At 37.2% G+C, this 13,413-nt stretch overlaps 2 protein-coding genes across 11 annotated transcripts in view; one reads left to right on the forward strand and one right to left on the reverse strand.

Annotated features, from left to right (window-relative positions):
* LOC126059477 (graves disease carrier protein) overlaps positions 1-13,413 on the forward strand; it is a 281,521-nt gene that overhangs the window by 73,552 nt on the left and 194,556 nt on the right. The gene's annotated exons all lie outside the window — the stretch shown is intronic.
* The window catches only part of TET1 (tet methylcytosine dioxygenase 1), a 134,535-nt gene that overhangs the window by 46,106 nt on the left and 75,016 nt on the right, over positions 1-13,413 (reverse strand). The window lies entirely within an intron of this gene.

Here is a 13,413-nt window from a genome sequence, read left to right on the forward strand (position 1 = left end):
CTGTAAAATAAATACAGAAATTATTTTTGTATCATCTATTTAAAATATCTGAGTAAAAACCATAGGAATTTCACAATAGCAATTAAATGTGAAGCCTCTATGGATATGGATAGAAGAACCTTTATTCTTTTTATATGTTAAGAGAAGTCATAAAAAAGTAAATTATTATAATCACATGTGTATTAATACTTTGGTATATTCATTTGTTTTTCCAAATACATTGGTACCATTCAATAGGCAATAGTGATTATTTTAATGCAATTTCTATTGAAGCAAAAAGTGTACAAGTCACAAGTGTATCTGCTGAATTTTCACAAAATGAACACTTGTGCACCCAGACCCCAACCAAGGAAACTCCCCTGTCCAGAAATCACTCCACTTTCAAAGGTAACCACTATCTTGACATCTAACATCACAAATTACCTTTGGTTATTTTTGAAGTTTACATAACTGGCTTCTATCACTCAAAATATACTTGTGAGGTTCATCTATGTTTTTAAGTATATTTATAGTTTATTGATTCTCGATTACAGTACAGGACTCCATTGAACAAATATTTATTTATCTATTATGCTGTAAAGGGACATATGGTTTATTTCCAGTTTTTGCCTCTTACAGGTATAATGCTATAGCATTCTAGTAGTATGTGTCTCTTGGTGAACAAACAAGGGTATAAACCTAGGAGTGGGACGGCTAGGTCAGCGTGTGTGCGCGCATGGGTGTATGTACGCACGTATCTGGAGCTTTAGGAGATAGGCCAAAGGATTTTCTAAAGTAGTTATATAAATATACACTGCAACCAGTAATTATAAGCGTTCTGTTTCATATTCTTATTAGTAATTAATATTTTCAGTCTTTTGGATATAGCCATTCTGGTGAGTAGGTAATGGTGTTATCCCAGTTTTTCAAATTGAGATAAAATTCACATACCATCAAATTCATTCATTTTAACTATGAAGTATACAATTCAGTGGTTTTTCATATGTTCATGATGTTGTGCAACCATCACCACTATTTAATCCCAGAACATTTTCATCACCCTGTGCCCACTACCTCACCCTGTGCCCACTAAGCAGGCATTCTCCATTCCCTATCCTAATCTCTATTTTTTAAAAGCTGAGAACATCTCATCCAACATGTCACAGGAATTGAGAAAGTAGAGGTATTTGGATTGATATCAGGAGCAAACAGAAGGATAACCTCTATATTACTAAGATTTAGCATGGCTCTGGAGGTTCTAGTCAATGACTCAAGGAGAGAAATATAAATATCCAAAACTTCCTATTGAATGAAGATGATATACATAACTCCCCATAGGAGAACCACGAGTATTGGCCAAAACAACAAAAAGCAATTGGAGTTAAGAGGGGCAATGGTTATATTCAAAATATAAAATATGTGAACATTAACCAATTATATAATCAAAAATTTTTTAAAACTTACAATAAGACAAGTATCTCATTTCTTGATCATACTACTGGTTACACAGGTATACTCAGCTTCTCAAAATTCATTAAAATATACGAATAACTATGAGTATACTTTGTGCGTGTGTGTATATATACATATAACATTTCAATAACAACTTCTTAAAAAAAAATCTGAAATAATGGCCAACCTTTTTTTGTGGACGGACAACAATAGTATAAAAAGATTTTAAATAATAAATTACAATAACAATTTTTAAGATGTATAGATAAACAAGGCATAGGCTAAACCTAATAATATTTAATAATTTACTATTTAAGAAGCTGGCATTTCTTAGTGGAGAAAGTATCAATATTTTAATAATGACACAAGGGGAAAGCCTGGTCCCTACCTTATAATATGCAACTAAAGTCCAGATAGATTAATAATTTAAATATAAAAAAGACAATAACAGTAAGAAAATTTAGGAGATGGGGAAAATCTTCCTAAGCAAGAGGAAAAAGTGAGAAGCCATAAACAAAAAGATAAGATTTTTTTTGACTACATATAAAATTAACAATTTTAGCAGCAAAAGATACCATAACATGTTTTTCAAATTACTGATCACAATCCATGAGTCCCAACATCCATTTAGTGTTTTGTGATGAGCTCTTTTTTTTTTTTTTGGTAAGGGAATAGTGTACAAAAAATATGAATACACTACATTTAGTAAAGTATTTCTATATGAATCTTTTGATTCAGGTTTGTGTGAGTCTGTGTACAGAACATGATGTAAAATGTGTTTGTTTCTTGATGTGTGTAGCAGTCAAAAAAGTTAGGAGAAATATTGACATAAATAAAGTCAAATGATAAATTGGGAAAATATTCATTACACATTTAAAGGGATACTCTTCCTAATGTAAAAGATAGATCAAGTCAAAATGACTTTTTGGTGAGTTTAAAATAACTCGATAGAATAGTGGCAAAAAATAGAAAAGTGAGCAAAAGATAGAAGTAAACACTTCACACTTCACCTAAGTGGAATTCCAAAGGGTCAAAAGCTGCTCGATTTTACTGGAAGAAAATGAACTTTTTTATTTTTACCAATTAGATGGGTGGAAAAATGCAGTTTTTCCACCCATCTAATTGGTAAAAATAAAAAAGCAGAGATTTATGTAAACAAATTATAAGGCAGTGTACATTTTTAATAGGGAAGGTATGAAATAAACTACAGTATATTCATCACACGTGTGAAATACTGTGCAACCATTACTCCATATATGATCAATTACTTCAGTGCATGGAAAGATGTCCATAGTATATCGTTAACCCAAACGACACATTGCCAAACACTGTGATATACCATCCCTGTTTCATTTAAAACACTAACATTTATCTTATGGGGAAAAAAAAAAATCTGGAAGGGTAAACCTAAAATGTTACTAGCAATTATCTCTGCAAATAGAATTAAGGACAGGGTGTGTTGTTTTTTAACTTGAAGCGTTCGTTTTAACAGATATGTGTATGCAAGTAAACTGGGATTTCAATGTATGCATTCCTCCAGGGAGAAGATCTGGAGGTCCATCTAAGATTTATGTACCAAAAGAATATTTTCCTAAGACGTTCTCATTAGCTAAGTGAAGAGCACCAGACCTTTCCTATTCTGATTAGCCCACAAGGCCTTTTTAAAACTTTGGATTCCATACATCTGTTAAGTACATGAAACCATGCCCTCAACATTCAGACTTCAAAGAGAAGAACAACTCCATTGATTAGATGTCAGTGGGGCTAGTTAGCTTTTCTCTGTTCCCCACCCTCAGAGATCACCACTGAACTCTTGCAAACACACGTTACTAACAGTGTGTCTGTGTGTGTATATGCATGCACGTGCATTAGAAAATATTTATTCTTGTTCGACAATTTATGTTCACATGCATTGAAAAAATATTTACTCTTCAATTTACTCTTGTTTCACAGTGAAACTGGGTGACCAGAGCAATCAGATTTAGTGGTGCTGGGGTGGGGGGCAGGGGATCCAAGTTCAGGCTTTAACAAAAGCCAATCAAGAGATAGGAAACTTAAGAGGGCAGTGAGTTTATACCAATGGAGGAGGAACATTCAGAAAAGGAGGGTGAGAGTGGTTGCACAACTCAAAGAATGTAATCAATGTTACTAAATTATACATGTAGAAACCATTGAACTGGTGTATGTTCTGCTGTGTATATTATCAACAACAACAAAAATTGTTTTTCTTAAAAAAGTGAATCGGCATTTTAGGTGGATTATATGGTTATGTGAATTATATTTCAATAAAGCTATGACTTCCCTAAAAGAATGAATCAGCATGGACAAGTGAAATGTTTGCAATTTGTAAAATATATACCTCATCTCACTAAAAAAAAGCATGATACATCTAAATAATGTATACACACGTTTGTTTTTAAATAGAAATTTTGAAAAGAAACAAACCTAATTGCTATTAGTGGTTAACCTTGGAGAACACGGTCAGGGAAAGGAATAGGGTTAAGCCTTAGGAATTTTATGACCCAGGACATGGTATTGGAAACCCAGGTTAGTGGTTAACCTTGGAGAACACGGTCAGGGAAAGGAATAGGGTTAAGCCTTAGGAATTTTATGACCCAGGACATGGTATTGGAAACCCGGGTGGTGTAGTGGTTAAGAACTACAGCTACTAACCAAAAGGTCAACAGCTCAAATTCACCAAGCGCTCCTTGGAAACTCTGTGGGGGCAGTTCTACTCTGCCCCATGGGGTGGCTATGAATCAAAATCAACTCAACGGCAACAGGTTTGGTATTTTTGGTTTTGGACATGCTACTGAACCTGAATTTCAGGTCCCCTCCTTATAAAAGCAATAACATCACTAATTGTGATGGGCATTAGACATTAAGGCTAAAGTTGTCAGCACAGTGAGGACTGTCAAGGAAAGAGAGCAGCAGTAACACATTTACATTATAATAATCTGTAAGGGCTATAATGCAAAGAACATCAGCTGTTTATATATGCTCCTCACCTGCAGTAACACATTTAATCATCACATCTTGAGGTAGATGTAAAAGATAAGGCAACTGAGGATGAAAACAGGTCCAGGGTCACTTAACTACAGGTAAGTAGTTAAGCTGGAATTCAAACCACAACTAATCAACTCTACTGCCTTTCCATATAGCTCAGCATTTTGAAAAGGTGAGCTTATCATATATATTAAGTGGGGAGAAGGGAAACCAGGCAAACAGAAACAAAGAGGAAAAAAAAGTAGAGGACCCAGAACATAAAAATCAAATAAGACATCTATCTAAGTGGCCCTTGAATGTCCAAAAAGGTGCTCAAATATAAGATAAAGGCAAATTAAAATGACACTAAGATAACATTTTATACCTAACAGAATGGCAAACATCAAAAAGTTTGAGTGCACAGGCTCTTGGTTAGGCTGAGGGGATACAGAAACTCTAATACAATGTTGGTGGGATGCAAACTGCTGCAACCCTTATGGAGGGTGATTTGACAGTATTTATAAAAATTACAAATGCAATTTACCCTTTAATACAGCAATCCCACTTTTGTGAATTTAGCCACAGTTATACCTGGTACGCAATGACATCTCTTTTGACAGCTTTGTCTGTTGTAACAAATAAGTGAAAATACCCAAAGGATCATCTGTAGAAGACTTTTATTCCATGGTGGTACATCCACACAGTGCTATGAACCTATCAAAAACAACGAAAAAGATTTCCATTGCTGATAGACAAAGCTATCCAGGATATACCGTTATGTAAAAAAGTATACAATTTGTGTAGAAATTGTTCAATAGGAACCCAATTTGCTGAGTAAATTTTCACAATATTATTTAAAAAAAAGAACTGGGCCTAGACAGACAACTACATTGGTCAGAAAAGGAATAAAACTTCCCAGTTTTTCAACTAAAAATAAGAATTAAAAAATAAGTAGAAAGAATCTGCATGTGGGATGATTTTTGTATAAAAAGTATAGGGGAACAATATATATTCATATTTGCATTAAAAAAACTCTGGAAGGATACAAAAGAAACTAATATAAGTAATAAATACAAAGAGGGTGGCAGCAATACTTAAAGAGAAAGAAGGGGTTTGGGAACTACTGGACTTGGATCTGATCATCTATTGCTTTGACTTTTTAACATTATTACTGTAAAATTAAAGCAAAATTGAGAAAGCTCTCTATGGAAAGATTTTTATGATATATTAAGGAAAATGAAGAATAGTTTAGTATCAAATTACAAACAGATAAGAGAATAAGGAGAAGGGTACAGAGTATATTTGCATTTGCTAATATGTGCTGGAAACATTTCCAAAACAATATACATAAATGTCAACATTTTTCTTATTGAAGTTGTACTAATTGTTATGCTGGTAAGTGTTTAACAACCAGCTTGGGAAATGGGGGAAGAAACTCTGTTTTGTAATGTTGACCAATTTCTGTGGTGTAAATTCTCCAACCACGGTGAATTTTCAGCTACCAATGTGACCACACTGAACAAGAGTTGAGAAGAGATGCACACAGTTGGTGAACTGGAAGGAGCTGGCTCACCATTCCACTGATTAAATTAAAATTTTCTTGACATTTAATCTGCTTATTCCCAAACACCCATCTTGAGCCAAAAATATTGTAAACATGTATCTCTAGAGAAGCCAGTTCTCTGAAGGAAGCATATTGTTCTAAGGTTGTTAGAATGGTGGCTGTTTTTCCCCCACCCAAGTTTCATCTACACTGTGAGGATACCACTCTAGCCACCTTCTCACTTGTGTCTCTTCTCCTCCTACCACCTCCCACCACATCCTCTTCCTGCTCCCCTTCTCTACTACCCCAAAAGGGCTCAAGGGTATAGTTTAAATGATAGGAAGTAACTCAGAACCCCAGTTCTTTACTTTCTACACTATACCCATCCCAAGTTTCTTTGGGCCCCTTCTCTGCCCTCTAAACTAACAGGAATGTTGAACTCTTAGATCAGGTCAGGGTCCAAAAGTTCTCAAGCCTCTCCATTTTGTTGTTTCTCCAGATACCTATCATCTTGATACTCCTCCATCCACTCTTGAAGGAGCTCAAGTGATGTTGAGCAATGTGGCATTTTATTCTGACATGACTATGCCATTTGACCAGAACCTGATTTATATAACCCTCCAGAGCTTTCCATACAATCTGTATTTCCCATACCAAGAAAGAGGTGTTCAGATCACACAGAAAAATAAAGCCATAATCATCATAATAAGTATGTTCATCAGAGACATGGTCCATTAAAAATGTTGCTTTTATTAGATCAGTGTTTCTCAACTCTTCTTTTTTTTTTTTTCATTTTCACCCCCACCCTAAGCTTTTTAGACATTTTTTTCTTAATAGCCCTCTCTCATGAAATTTTAATACCACAGATACACTGTATATCTGTGTCTTAGTCATTTAGTACTGCTGTAACAGAAATACCACAGGTAGGTGGCTTTAACAAAGAAGAATGTATTCTCTCAGTTTCAGAGGCTAGAAGTCTAGGGGAAGGCTCTCTCTCTCTCTGCTCTGGGGGAAGGTCCTTGCATCAATCTTCCCCAGTCGAGGAGCCTCTCAGCACAAGGACCACAGGTCCAAAGGATGTACTGTATTCTCCTGACTCTTGTTTCTTGGTCATATGAGGTCTCCCTGACCCTATTTCTCTGCTTGCTGCTTCTTTTATATCTCAAAAGAGATTGGTTTAAAACACAATCTAGTAGATTGAGTCCTCCCTCATTAACATAACTGCCCCTAATCCCATCTCAACATCACAGAGATAAGATTAACAACCCACAGGAAAATCACATTAGATGAGAAAATGGTGGACAATCACAAGATACTGGGAATCATGGCCTAGCCAAGTTGATACACATATTTTGAGGGGACACAATTCAATCCACAACAATCTGTTTATACACTGTGAAACCACTGTAATGTCTAAGATTTTCCACACCCCCTCAGAACCAACTTTCACCCTCCACTGAGAATGCATGAGGTAAATAAACCAAGCGATTGTGGAACAAGTAACTCCGTGAATTAACATATAGAAGGCAACAAAGAGCAGCCCACCTAAGCAGAAGTGGTACACTCAGGACCTATGTTCCCAATCTGAAAACTGAGTCAGTTTGCGAGAAGGAACTCAGGGAGAATTATTGAAGCCTCCACTAATGCTGACTTTAAGACCATGTAATCATGCACGAAACTGTATTTCACCCTCACTCTGACCCTAATAAGAACTAGAAAGGCTACCGACTGCTGCACAGCCAACCATATAGTGCTTACCAACTACTTGCTAACAAAACCAAAAATTTAAACCAAAAGGAAAGATGGAATGGGTACCCACCAAAGTTCCACCCAAGAAGAATTCTCAAAAAAATGTTTAAAGGGGGCGGAGGGGGGAAGCCTTCTTTGAAACCCTATGGGGCAGTTCTACTCTGTACTATATGGTCACTATGAGTTGGAGTCGACTTGATGGCAACAGGTTTTAATAGTCAGTGAGGTTTGCCTCTGATATCCTTTTCTTCAGTCTACCTACGGTCACCAAGTGAAGAATTCAAAGGCTACAGAAAGGCAGGGCCATGCGTCCCAGAGAGGTGAGTCTGAGGTACCTGAGTCTGCACTTAACCTCATCTGCCCTACCTTGGGAAAACCCTGGTGGTGTAGTAGTTAAGAGCTGTGGCTGCTAACCAAATGGTTGGCAGTTCAAATCCACCAGCTGCTCCTTGGAAACCCTATGGGGCAGTTCTACTCTGTCCTATGAACCGAAATCGACTCTCGATGGCAACGGGTTTGGTTTTTTTGAGGTTTTGCCCTACCTTGGAGCCATATGGCCTTTATGGCTCTTCCACACTTGGTCTGGATAGGAGCCATGGTGGAAACCTCAGAAGTTTCCCAATTGTCTTCTCTAGATGGAGACTTCTTTTCTATTCTCTTTTTTTTTTTTTACTCCTACCCCCAACAAAAACTCCACCCATTTTTGGCCACAGGGTCTTAGAATTTAAAACAAATCCTTTTAACTTGGAGGTGGGGTGATGTGAGGAGAAACCAAAAAAAAAAAAAAAATCCGACTCATAAGGACCCTATAGGGGAGAGTAGAACTGCCCCGTAGGGTTTCCAAGGCTGTAAATCTTTATGGAAGCCAACTGCCACATCTTTCTCCCATGGAGCAAGCTGGCTGTCCGGTGGGTTCAAACTGCCAATCTTTCAAGTAGCAGCCAAGCACTTCAGCCACTGTGCCACTAGGGCTCCTTGAAGTGAGGAAAGGAAGTCTTTATTAGGAGAGACATGTATTTACTCAAAGAATGCACAGATTGAAGACTGGTTCCCAACTAGTAGAAACCACTACTAACCTAAGGAGCTAAACCTCTCAAGTCCCAGGTATCCTGCCATAGACCTCTTCCTCTGTGGCTATGAGTAAGTACAATTTATTTCCCGTCCAAAAAATAAAAAACCTTTCAAAGACCCTAACTCCACCTAAACCATCATCCTACCAACTTCTCTACTTATTCAAGTATCTTCTATCCCAGTGTTGTAACTGAGCTTTCAATCCTCAAGTTCCTTAAATATCAGAGTAACCTTGCTCCTTTACAGACCCCTGAGGGGCTTTCATTTCTCCTGAAAACTCCGTAAACCCTAGGTCTCCACTGCAGGTGCATTCTCGGGCCCCACAACTTTAGGTTTGCCACCCCAAGCCTTAAACTCAGGAGCCCTCGAAGATTCTCAGTTGAAATCCACTGCCTTTTCATTCTTCATCCTTTTCACAAAAATCCCACCCATGCTTAAGGTCTTAACCAGCTCTGGTGTTGAGTATATCGTTTGTTATATTCTTTATATACCTTCACTTTTTTTTTTTTTAAGAACATGGAGTTTGCTGCAATAAGATAGACTTTGATTACTCCCCCAGCTCCACGGATTACCAACCACACAGCCGAGAGCACGTTCTTGCTCTAAGGAGCGTCTTTGAGCTCCAGTTTTCCTGAGGCAAAGCAAGGCTAGTAAGAGAACTTACTGAACAGGTTTATTGTAAGGATCGACGAAGCCATGCTCCCCTTTACATCTTAACGTGTGTTAAACTGAATTGACTAAGAGATGAACGCATGTCAGGCATTTATTCGTTTGCTAAAAAGCCTTGATAATTCCAGTCTCAAATCCATAGTTAAGAAAAGAATAGTAACTAATAGCTATTATTTATGTAAAAGGAGCCCTGGTGGCATAGTAGCTAAAGCACTCAGCTATTAACCTAAAGGTCGGCAGTTCGAACCCACCAGCTACTCTGTGGGAGAAAGATATTGGCAGCTTCCATAAAGATTTACAGCCTTGGAAGCCTTCCGGGGCAGTTCTACTCTGTTCTACAGGGTTACTATGAGTCACAACTGGAAGGGAATGGTTTTTATTTATGTATTGAGCAATTACTACTTGCCCGGCATTTTTATGGGCACTTAAATAAGTGGTGTTAATACCTGCATTCTTCTGATAAGGAAATTTCTGATAAGGTTTAGAGAGATTGAGATCAATAATCTCCTTAATTTATTGTGTAAACTTTCACTCAAAACCCAATAAAATATTATTTAAAAAAAATCAATTACCTCAGAGCAAGGACTCAAACCTCAGTCCCTCTGACAAAAAGTCCATGTGTTTAACCCCTAGGCACTGCAGGTAAAGGTGGAACAAGCAATCAGGATTAACATTTACAATGAATGTCAGTAGTTACTGGGTGTTTACTAAACTAAGAACATGATTCCTTTGGTAATTCCTTGGATTAAGAATTACCATTCTTTCTGAACCCACTGGCCTACCTTTATTTATCTGTTTGTGAAAGTATATTAATCTTGAGCTGTAGCAGAAGAACATGGCTATTGAAAGAAGTACTCTCCTGATGTAATTCTTATTGTGCAAACCCAGAGGATTTAATGTGCTTTATTTCCACTGGACTTTTCTTTTAAAAAAAAAAGTTGGAAGACTTAAAATAGTCTAATTAATTAATGTAGTTTCTTTTTAACAGATTGCTTGGGAAGTTGAGGATAAAAAAAAACTATATCTGCAACCAACATAAATATACTAGATTCACGTCAAGTGATGAAGGAATGTGGGTGAATTTAGGACAGAACTTAGTACTTGAAGATGTGGCCAGAGGTCAGTCACTGTCTGTTTTCTGTCCTCCATCCAAATGCTCCTTGGACTATCACCCTCCTCCTTTCTGGATGATTCTGATATGTCTTTACCTTTTTGTCTAACTTTTTCCTCAAATTTTCTGATTCCATATAATTGGGAGGCTAAGATTCAGTGAAAACTTTATCAGTACAAAATAATGCCCCAAATATGAATTGCCATATTAATATTTTTAAAACCTTCAAAGAAAAGAAAAAAGACAAATTGTAAATCACCTAATTCAATCAGACAAGATTCAATCACCCTAGTTTTACAATGCAGTTTAGAAGCAAAGCACTCTTCCTGTCAGGCTCACTGGTAGAAGGCTGGAAGCAAATTTTTTTAAATAGGACTTAAATGCAGCTCAGGATTTCAAGAGATTTGTCTTGTGAGTTCAATCCTGTTTGGAATCCTCCCCAGGATCAAAGATAATATTCAGGGACATTGTATCACCTAAATCCACGCAGAAGGCCATCAGATTAACTAGTTAATTGTGATCCTACAAGGCACCAATAAAGGTTTTGACTTTTCATTATTTTCTTCTTGCTCATATGGTCTTGGGCCTCTAGCCAGCTCCTCTGGTTTTTCCTCTTGAACAACAAAAAAACAGTCTATCTCTTCCTAGATTTGCTAAGAACATAAGCTCCAAGAATACTGAGTATTTACTCACAGTCAGCACTAGGGCAGATGATGATATGCAGAGGTATTTACACATTCCTAACAGAAAATCAGACAGCATTCTGGAGCCAAAGTTTCAAGATCCCTTCTGGCTCCTTCCCCACAGGCTATAACAAGCTTCAGTCTTTTTTATCTTAAGAGAGCAAAAACTTCCAAGAGTATTTAGCTCCCAACCCTACCTCACTGTACCGTTTACAACTAAACTTTTCCAAATACTTATCTGCAGTCACTATCTTTCATGTTCTTTTCAGCCCAGTATAATTAGGCTTCTGCCTCACCCAATGTTCTATTTAAACTGCTCAAGATTCACCAATGTAGTCCTTCCTAACTGCAAAATCCAATGGAATTCTATGGAAAGGAAGTGGTTCCCTACCCTGAGCCACATCCGCAAATCCATATATAATTTTACTATGAAAAGGCTAAGGAAGAGACTGTAATGATAAAAAATGGCCACTATAATAAAACTACCATATATTGAGTGATAAATTACAGAATTTTTTTTCAGTGGACTTCTAGATTCCATCTTTATCTTACTTCATTTCTGTTTTGGTTGCTAACCAAAGGTCAGCAGTTCAAATCCACCAGCCACTCCTTAGAAACCCTATAGGGTAGTTCTACTCTGTCCTATAGGGTCACTATGAGTAGGAATCAACTCAACAGCACGGGTTTTTTTTTTTTTCCCTACAATAATCCCTGCAATTTTCTACCTATTATTTCACCCTCCCTTGCTGACTCCTCTGCCCACTTTTACATGATGTAAATGATGGTATTCCCCTTTGTCCTCTTCTCTCCATTCTCTCCATTTATCCACATACTTTGCATCAGTCTACACCTATTTGCTGATGACTCCCACATCAAAACAAGATCTTTATGCTGAACTCCAAACTCAGTCAACCAGCAACTGCACATCTTCACCCAGCAAAAGTATAAAAGTAAATGGGTTATCCCTCCCCAAACCTGCTTCAATCCATACTCACCTGATTACTCATGAGTCTTCTCAGAATCCTCCAACTTTTAAGACCCAAAGTCAGCCACCAAGTAAGTAACATTTACCTACTTACATCCCTTTCGCCCATCTTACGTTCCCCATTCCTAGTGCTTCTTCTCCCTCAGGACATTCATTCAGGAAATATTTATACAGCACCCATAACATGCCCAAGACCCTGAGGATATCGTGGTTAACAGGACAAAGTGCCAGCTCTTATGGAGATTACACTCTAGTGGTTGTTAGACTCTTACCTTCCTTCATCTCTTACCCTTAATGGATTAGTCTCTCCATTAGTATATACCACTCCCAAACCTTCACACTGTTCTAAGAAAGCACTGTCCAGTAGAAATACAGTAGCCCACAGATATAATTTTAAATTTTTTAGTAACCCTATTTCAAAAAGAAACAGGTGAAATTAATTTTAATAACACGTTTGAAACCAATTGAAACCAACATATCCAAAACCTCATTTCAACGTGTAATCAATAAAAAAAAAAGTATCAAAGAGATATTTTACATGTTTTTCCATACAAAACCTTTGAAATTAGTATATATTTCTCCATCTATAACACATCTCAATTTGGATGCTAAATTTTTAACTGCTAAAATAAAACAAAGTGGTACCGATCAATAAAATTGGATTTAATAGGAAAATACACTGCTTTGGTTTATTTTAAATTTTAAGTTGATTAAAATAAAATGATAAAGCCAGTTCCTTAGGTGCACTACTCAAATTTCAAGTATTAGACAATGCAGTTTTAAGAGGTTCATTCTAAAATGCACATCTCATTGCTTTAGGCTGTGCTCCCACACTTGACTAAACATCAGCATCTTCAAGGGAAGCTTTAGAAAACCGGAGAGCCTAAACCAGGCACTGTAAGGTTACTTTAGGTTTAGGCGTAAAAACCCTACAAAGATTAAAAGAACAATTTGGCAAGGGAACCTGGGAACCACTAACCCCCAAAGCAGAGTTTATATTTTTCAGTCCAGCAAGCAAGTCCTCCAATTCCCTGCCAAGGCCAATTTTTACATAATGTCTCTGCAACCACTTTCCCCATACCATCCCACCCCCAGCCCTGCCCAATGCTTCCACCTGGTCTTATGTTGGAAACCCTGGTGGCATAGTGGTTAAGTGCTACGGCTGCTAACCAAAAGGCTGGCAGTT

This window comes from Elephas maximus, chromosome 16, assembly GCF_024166365.1.
Source record: "Elephas maximus indicus isolate mEleMax1 chromosome 16, mEleMax1 primary haplotype, whole genome shotgun sequence".
Lineage (NCBI taxonomy): Eukaryota > Metazoa > Chordata > Mammalia > Proboscidea > Elephantidae > Elephas > Elephas maximus.